The sequence below is a fragment of the Mytilus californianus genome, unplaced genomic scaffold, assembly GCF_021869535.1.
Source record: "Mytilus californianus isolate M0D057914Y unplaced genomic scaffold, xbMytCali1.0.p SCAF_6, whole genome shotgun sequence".
Taxonomy (NCBI): domain Eukaryota; kingdom Metazoa; phylum Mollusca; class Bivalvia; order Mytilida; family Mytilidae; genus Mytilus; species Mytilus californianus.
This window is the reverse complement of record NW_026262712.1, coordinates 5,488,641-5,497,753: the sequence shown is the minus strand read 5'-3', so window position 1 is coordinate 5,497,753 and position 9,113 is coordinate 5,488,641.

The following is a 9,113-nucleotide window of genomic DNA, read 5'->3' as shown; positions in this document are numbered from 1 at the left end:
GATCGGGATTCAGGGCTTATTAGCTCTCGAAATCACCCTGTACTGTCTTAATATTCTGCAATAATATGACCAAGGCGGTTCCCAATCTTAAAGTTGAACACCAATTAATCAATCAAGCAATCTTGATAACATTAATTTTTCAGATATGTTATATCTAATAAAAATTTGCCAAAATCTGTTAAAAATTTCGGGTTTAAACAATCTTTGGTTGTTGAAATTAAAGATATGGTACTATGAATTTCAGTTTGAACGACTTTTTGAAAATGGCCCTAATGTGAATTAAATTTAAAGGAAATTGACCCTACAGTTATTCACGTGGAATGTATTTTGTATTAAAGGTTCATTAAAAAAATATCGAATTTTCAGTACACTCATGTTAATTTTTTTTTAATTTTTCATGGAAAATGCAGTTGTTAGTGTTTAAATGAAAGTAAGCAAGATGTATGAGTCGGAACATCAATAATAAACACAATTTATGTGTATTTTGAATTCGTCGTGGAAAAAGGAGAGCAGTAAATTGTTTCCAATCTCTTTTACCAACATGCGTTTGCATTACAGCTGCCGATACAGTTCTATTTGGACTTTCAGGATAGATAAAAATAGTGTTAGAAAAATTATCGAAATCGAACTACCTGATACGGTTTTGCTAGAAATAGAACGTGATCAGAATGGAAAACTTCTTTTTACATTTCCACTTACATGTTCAGTTAATACTAGACAGGGGCGTAGCTGGACTTAAATAAAGTGCAATCATAACTATTGCCGAGCGAAGCGAGGCGAAAATTTTTTTTGGACCATTTTATGCAGAAAATGATAACTTTTTTCGGGCATTTTCCCGGTATGCCATGTTTATGAAATTCACATCACATTCACGCCCAAACTCCTATTTTGTGAATACTTGTGGACTTTATAGTGATTCGGCAAGGGAGGAGGCTATGGACCGCTCAAAGTCTCCAGCTGGTCCAGGATAGCACCCTAGTCGGGGATTCAGGGCAGCACCGTAGACGGTGGTCCAGGGAAGCGAATCCCCATGAAGCTCCGGGCATATGAGTAATTACAGTGACTGCTTTGAACATGAAAAATACCCTATCTGTTTCTTACTATACCATATTTTCATGAAACGATAGTAAAAGTCTAGTGAGTTCCGTAATTTGCTGCTTATATTATTAACATGGTTATTTTCAAATATAAAAAAAAAATTATAAAACGGGAAGATCAGGAAGAGTCGACAACCGAAGCGTTAGTCAATGGACAATTGACAAACCTGGGAACAGATAAGACACAAAAGGAGAAACAAAAACATTCAACATTGAAAACCAAATACAGATGAAAAACACGGACCCAGAAAACAATGTGGCGACCTCCGGTGCTCCGGCCAAAAGGGTAAGCAGTTCCTGCTTCTTGCAAGACACACGTAGTGTGTCTCACGAAGGTCATTCTCAAATCAAAGGAGAGGTTTCTACGACAACGGTAGAAGGTCATTTGGGACACAGATACCCCAGGTGAATCAATAGTCTTTTGGACGAACGGTTAATGGGAATACGAAATCTAACGGCCACTTTTAAGTCTTGACTTATAAGTAAGGGATATAAATCTAAGATGTATTGAGCCTGTATTATTAAATGTTAATACTGCATGTAAGACTTAAAGTATAGTTAATATCGAAAGTCCATATATCTATTTTTTGCCTAGGCAAATGATCGCAGAACTCTCTCGGTGTTAATATCCATTTCTTTGTGAACATGTATGAGCGCCAACGAAGATAGTCTGTCCTGTACCATGGTTGAACGGAGATAAGTTTTCGGTCGCCTTAATCAGAGACATATATACATAGTGTATATATGTCTCTGCCTTAATGCACTAAATGACCGTTCAGTAGTTGATGTAGTTACTGGCATTGTAATTAGAATTGAGAAGATTGCGAATATTGAAGGATATATAGTTCCTTATTAGTCACTGCTACAGACGAAATCAAAGATTTGGGCTTTAAACACCGCCCGACACGATAATCTGTAAAGACTAAAGACTATCCGTAATTCAATTTCAGATTTTTTTTTTTGGTGAAAAAAGTGTGCAAGCAAATGATTTTTTGCGTAAAGGCAGCTACGCGCCTGCTAGAACTAGTGGTAGTATGGCGATCGATTCCACCCTCAATGGTTACAGTAACAAAACAGACAATATTTGACTAACACGTCTTTAAAATGTATATAATTACATAACATTTTACACATAATGCAATGCTTGGTTGTTTGAAATCATTTAAAGCTGAAAACGTCTAAATCTTTGCATTTTAGCATAATTTATACAAAATGCAATACTGTTATCGGAAACAGGATAGACAACAAGGGTAACAGGTTAGAACTGTATAATCATGGTGATATTTCGTTAACGTACGCTCCTGTTACGAAAAACAAAACGACAAAAGTATAAACCATCATGAGAGGGAAGTACTTGATGTTTACTAGAAAGAGAAAATAAATGAAAATTGTGAATTGCTATTTCAGATTAGCGTTGTTGCTGGTTTTCTGACCTCTGAACCATTTTTGTTCAGTACAACGTGGAAAATTAACAAATAATCTATCATTACACAGAATGAAAATATATAGAAGTTTTTACTCTTGAAAACCATCGTATTGACCATGAAAAACAACCTTAAAATTTTATCGAAATCTTTTCAAAATAACTCAAAATATCTTCTAGACATGGTAACAGGAGAGATAAAATATTGCACCACCTATAATTGTTTTTTCTTCAAATATTCGTGTATGACATTGTCAAGATTACATCTTTTTTATATGTTGTTCCATACGTATTGTCTGTTTTGAATTGCTAACGAAACGGGAAAAGGCGTTTTAAATCAGTAACTTTTACTCAATTTTGCTGTATAAAAATTCAACATTTTTTTTAAATGACCCATATAATATCAGAACACGTATTTATTCAAAAACTATTGTTCCGTTCACTAATACGAAGTCCTCAATTATATTGAATGTGAAAAGTAGTTCCGCAAATATCCTATTTAATGTATGAACATTTAATGTTATTAATGAATTTATTTTCGTTTGAATTTCAAGTGAAAATAAAATTTTAAGTGGTATCAATTCAATCAATAGTGTCCGGCACTTAACAAAAATCTAGTTCTATGGAGAACTCTTGAAGATCAAGTGCATCCGCATTTAAAAAAAAAAAAAAAAAAAAAACTTGATGGAAATGCCCTGAATTAGGACAGTTATTTGATATTGAATATCCAACCGGTCACTAACAAGCTGCTGATTCGATATTAAGATTTTTTAATGAAAAGTAATAAAAAAAAAATAAACAATCATGTTCAAAAACGTTTTGTTTTTGATATATACATATTTTGTAGGAAGGGCTCTTAATTAGAGCCAGTTTTTAATGTACTAGTCAACAAAAGTAACGATACACAAGTTTGAACTCCAATTTACCATAAATTATAATTAATAGGAAAACTGTTAAATTATCCAATAAAAACATTCATTTGCAAAGCAAATGCATATGATTAAAAGAATACGACCAAAATGGAAAGTGATAAAAATACTGTGTTATTGAACAGCTAGATGTCAAATTTATTTTGCGGAAAATGTTGACGAAAGTCGGCACTTAATTTCGAAGATGAGAATTTTAAAGTACTAAAATTCTGCAAAGGCATTCACAATTTTAGGCAGACCATGTTGAAGATAAAAGTTTTAAGTTCTTACATCGATTTTTCAAATTTTGGGTGAAAATACGATTTCTGAAATAACAAAAAGTGCCAAAAAAAAAAATCACGTATTTGCCTTAAATCAAAGAAAATAACACTCTGTAAATATTAGACCAATTATGCAATTATTTACCTTGGTACAGTGTATCCAATTTCACTAACTATGGAAAATGCATTGCCTTGTATCGTTTCTTTTGTTGACTAGTATAGTATTGATTGGTTGTTACTTGCTTAACGTCCAGTGGCAAATATTCTATGCGGAGCAATTTCAAAGAGAATTGAGAATGGAAACTATGAAATGTATCCAACATACAACAACCCGACCAAGGAGCTGAAAACAGTCAAAGGCCACCAATGGGTCTTCAGCGCAGCGTGAAAAACCCACACCCGGAGTCGATCTTCAACTTGCCCTTAATTAAACAATAATGTATACTAAGCAAAATGGACGCCACACTAAACTTCGAAGCATATACAGTTTAGAATTAAAGATTACCTCAGACGGCTGAAATGAAAATAATAAAGGGTCCGGGGCGTTGAATAGATCTTTCTACTCTCCCAATCTTCATGAAATTTGACTTAAAGTTAGACAATCGCAACATAGATATATTAGTATAGATAATAGAAAGTTCTAACAAAATCTTTGTACGGAGGGTCGTCCGACAAAAATTAATCTATTCAACCTGTAATTTAAAATATTGCTTGTTAATACAACCCTTGCATTTCCGCCCAAAGTAAAAGGGAAATTGTTTCAAATTGATAGCCGTGTCATTAACCAATGAAATAAAAACCTCAACAAGGACATATGTAAAAAACCAATAAAGTCATTTATATGAGTTATAATATTTTAAGTATTTATGTTTTTCCTTCTCTGGTGGAGAAAAAAAAACCAATAATGTGATGAATAAACTCGTTGTTGTACAGGCTCATGTATTACCAAAGTGCACAGATTCAAACTTCACCCTTCAACATCCAGTTATTCAGGTAAATTTGTTTGTTATGTGATTTATGGAAAAGGTTAAAGCTGAATACAGTAGAGAATAATGGGCAAAAAATATATAAAATAGAGAATATTGGGCAAAAAATATATAAAATAGAGAATAATGGACAAAAAATATATAAAATAGAGAATAATGGGCAAAAAATATATAAAATAGAGAATACTGGGCAAAAAATATATAAAATAAAGAAAACTGGGCAAAAAATATATAAAATAGAGAATATTGGGCAAATATTATATAAAATAGAGAATATTGGGCAAAAAATATATAAAATAGAGAATATTGGGCAAAATATATATGAAATAGAGAATAATGGGCAAAAAATACATAAAATAGAGAATACTGGGCAAAAAATATATAAAATATTGGGCAAAAAATATTTGAAATAGAGAATATTGTCAATGGGCAAAAAATATATAAAATAGAGAATACTGGGCAAAATATATATAAAATAGAGAATATTGGGCAAAAAATATATAAAATAAAGAATATTGGGCAAAAAATATATAAAATAGAGAATAATGGGCAAAAAATATATCAAATAGAGAATAATGGGCAAAAAATATTTAAAATAGAGAATATTGGGCAAAAAATATATAAAATAGAGAATATTGGGCAAAAAAGTATATAAAATAGAGAATATTGGGCAAAAAAATATATAAAATAGAGAATATTACGCAAAAATGTGAAGAATAGAGAATATTGGGCAAAAAATATAAAGACTAGAGAAAATGACCTAAAATTAGTTACCATTACATAGGTGTATAGACCTAGACAATTGTCAATATACGATCGCACGTGCTTGTCTGTGTATTTATGGTTATGTTTATGTTTATATCGAGTCATAAACATTGTCATAAACCATCAACGTTCTTTGGAGGTCATCTCGATGGTTAATTAGATCGCGTCTATAGTCTAAAACAAACACGAAAAGCAGACACATTAGTACAAGTCCGTTTATCATTCATTTTTTTTTCTTTCTGGACCTTTTTATAATTTGGATATACGTTTTAGTAGGTCATTAATAAGAAATGAGAGTTTGAGTCAAATTGGTGAGCATAAATGTGACAGCTACATGTAATGCTCTTTAAAAAGTATGACGTTTTGCATGTTCTATCTGTATTTCATGTTTAAATGCAATTCTAAGGTCTGTTTTCTTCTGAAAAACAAACAGTGGCCATTTGGCTCAACTTTGTGCAGGCTCGAAATGTCGAAGAATTAGACCAGTTTTACTCGTGCTCAAATCTTCCTTTTGTCATATGTCTTAGAAGGAAACAAAACAATACTTAAACTGACAGTCTAGCTACCAACATCAGCTGATGGAGAACCAGTTGTTTAATATATGGTTTGCATTAATGCTTTTAATTTTAGATAATACTTTTCAATGAAAATTTCTAAAGTTTACGTCATTTACATTAGATAAACCAGGAAACGAAAGACATTAAGGAACTGATTTCAATGTGACAATGGTCTGTTTTTTAATTTATTTTTGTACAACTTTATTATTCTCTCTTTTAACAAGTAGATATTATTTGCTGTTCAGATTGCCTGCTTTACCTAAACGTAGCTACCAATGCCAGTGCAATACCGTCTGAAAATCATTGAAAAGACTACGAATATTATAAAAAAAAATTTACATAAACTATGACCATGTATTTTCTTATTCTATCATTTCAAACTTTTAAGAAAAAATCACTGGTAAAAATTAATAGACTGTTTCGTCTTTAATCTTCAGATACCTCATATTTATATGTGACTTCTGATTATGATTGAGTGAAGTATTACGGCTTTTTCTTTTACCTTTAGACTTTTGAATTTTAGTTTTGAGTTTTCTCCACATGTATATTCAAGTCAAATTACAGGCAGTATTACAGGTGTCCTGTAAATGGATAATTAATGTAATTGCAGGACTGGCTGTAAGAGTATAAAGCATGTTTCTAGGCATAACCATAGATTGATATTTAATAAAGCATAAATGCATTATATGAAGCTAGAAAGAATATTACAAGTGTAAGAAGATAAGTTTCGACGATGTTTTTCTGTTAATTCTTGTATACAGACATATTTTAACTATATTGAATGGCATTTTGTAGATTATAAACAAAAAGAGTTTAGAAAAATGAAATATTTCTTCTTGTATTTTAGGAAAGTATTGCAAAGAAATAAGCAAAAAAATATGTCAGTAGACATTTCGATATAAATTGCTTTATAAACAAATTTGGACTAATAGTGAAATATCATAGTTTTTGAAAAATCAAACGATTTTCTTTCGAATTTGAAAAAAAAATAAGTCATTATTCACGAATAGCAAATTCAGCCAGTCCTGACTGCGTCAAAACATAAAAAAAGAAGAAAAGTTGAATGTTTTATTGTAAAAAAATTATACAAATTACCATCAATATATTTGTAACTACTTATTCTACCTCAACTAAAAAGATTTATCAAAAGAATTATCAATATTGGTTTATTACCCTAGGCTTAAATTATATTTAGAAAAGCTTATTTATTTAGTCATGAAGAATGCATCATATTCTGTTTGTGGTATCTTGTATAATCTGGACTAAATCCTGAAATTTAGAGGAGTTTTTTCGTAGTAATCCATTGAACTGTCTTTTGTTTGTGCTAAATTTTTAAATGTGCTATCATTAATACGTCGAAGAGCCGAAAGGCTTAATTAGTAGGATATACTCATTCAAGGGGAGCTTAGAACTGGAAGATGTGACAACTTGTCCATTCAGTTTGCTTTGTTTTTTTTTCTCATCCCATAATTTTGTTTGAATTATGAATTGCATAGGTAACGCCACAGTATCCATAGCACATTATAAGTACGGCATAGTCATAGAGAAGAGTTTTGACCTTTTTAAATTGAGATGCTTGCTTCGTACCGGGAGGTGACTCTCATCCTTTAATTCCAAATTATAAGACTGTTTGGATGAGAGTCCATTATCTATGAAATGCAGACCTGAATATGTAGAATGCGAGTAATACTAAATAAGAGACAGAAGATATCAAAAGGGACAGTAAAACGTATCTATACTCTTTCGGTATAATCAGGAATGCACAAGGTCTCATTTCCCTATTTGACTTTTGATTAACACTTTGTTGTTTGAAGTTTAAAGTGGTATTCAAAAACAACATTCGGTACTTATTTCAAAAAATTCTGTCATTATAGAATGGACGACCCTTGGATTTACAAGTACATCCGTATTGTATTGTTTTCGACAGAATATCAAAATAATATGATAAAAAACAATATGGAAATATGTTTAACGCGTTCCAACAATTGCATTGTTTGTGATAAAAGTTATCTTGAAGACGTTTATTGGTGTTTCAATCGATCCTCCGATTCCAAAACTTAATTTGTGGTACTAGAAAACATAATTTTTAATCATAGTTAACGGTACAAGATCAATGATTACTTTATTACTTACTGTTTATTGATGTTAAGTTTATTCACAATGACATGCTAATGTGAAGTGTATACCATAAAAGTATAATACCAATTCAAGAAGAACATTTATTTCGTTTTCAATAAAAATGTTTCCTCTTAGTTCTCTCGAAGTTTATATTGAAACATGCAACATTAAGTTTAGCTTCTTATTGTGCTATGTCAAGACGCAAAGAGGAACATTGCCAAAAGTAGCTGCTTTCGATATAAATATTTCATGCTTTGTTTTGTTTTTGATCTTCAAAAACATTGGTTTCATCAAAAACCAAACCCAGTACCCCCATGTTTGTTCGTTTGGCAGAATAGTAACATAAAACAACCGATTCAAATTATGGCTAATTTGAAAGTTTGGAGAAGATCATAGAATTTCTAGAATTATAGCCTACTAGTATCTTGAATAACGACAGATTTATTCTACTGTAGCCCTCAGATAGATAAGCATTTAAAATGTTGTTGAAAGAAAGAACACACATAGGAGATGATTGATTACTAGATTTTTTTTCGGTCATATTGCAGAACCAAACAGTTTGATGAAAATTAAGCGGACGACAAGGAAGTTCTGCAAAATATATAACTTGAGGTCAAAACTGCCTTTTTCTACTTTCTGTGAGCTGTTTATACTAGTCCGCACCAATTCCATTAAACATGTTATCAACCCACTTTAGGTTTCAAATGTTTGGCATTGAGCGTTCCTGATGAAGGTAAATCCAGAAAAGCGCTTCGGACGCATGAAATTATTAAACGTGTTGTTTTCAATTTTTTACATCACTGGGTCGATACCTCTGCTGGTGGACTATCAGTCCCCGAGGGTATCATCAGCTCAGTAGTCAGTACTTCGGTACTGACATAATTTATAACAAACTTTTCTAAAATTGTCCGTTTATAAATTTTGAAATTATAAAGAAACTAAGGTTTCAACTCTCTCAGGCAAAGTTGACCTTAAGTT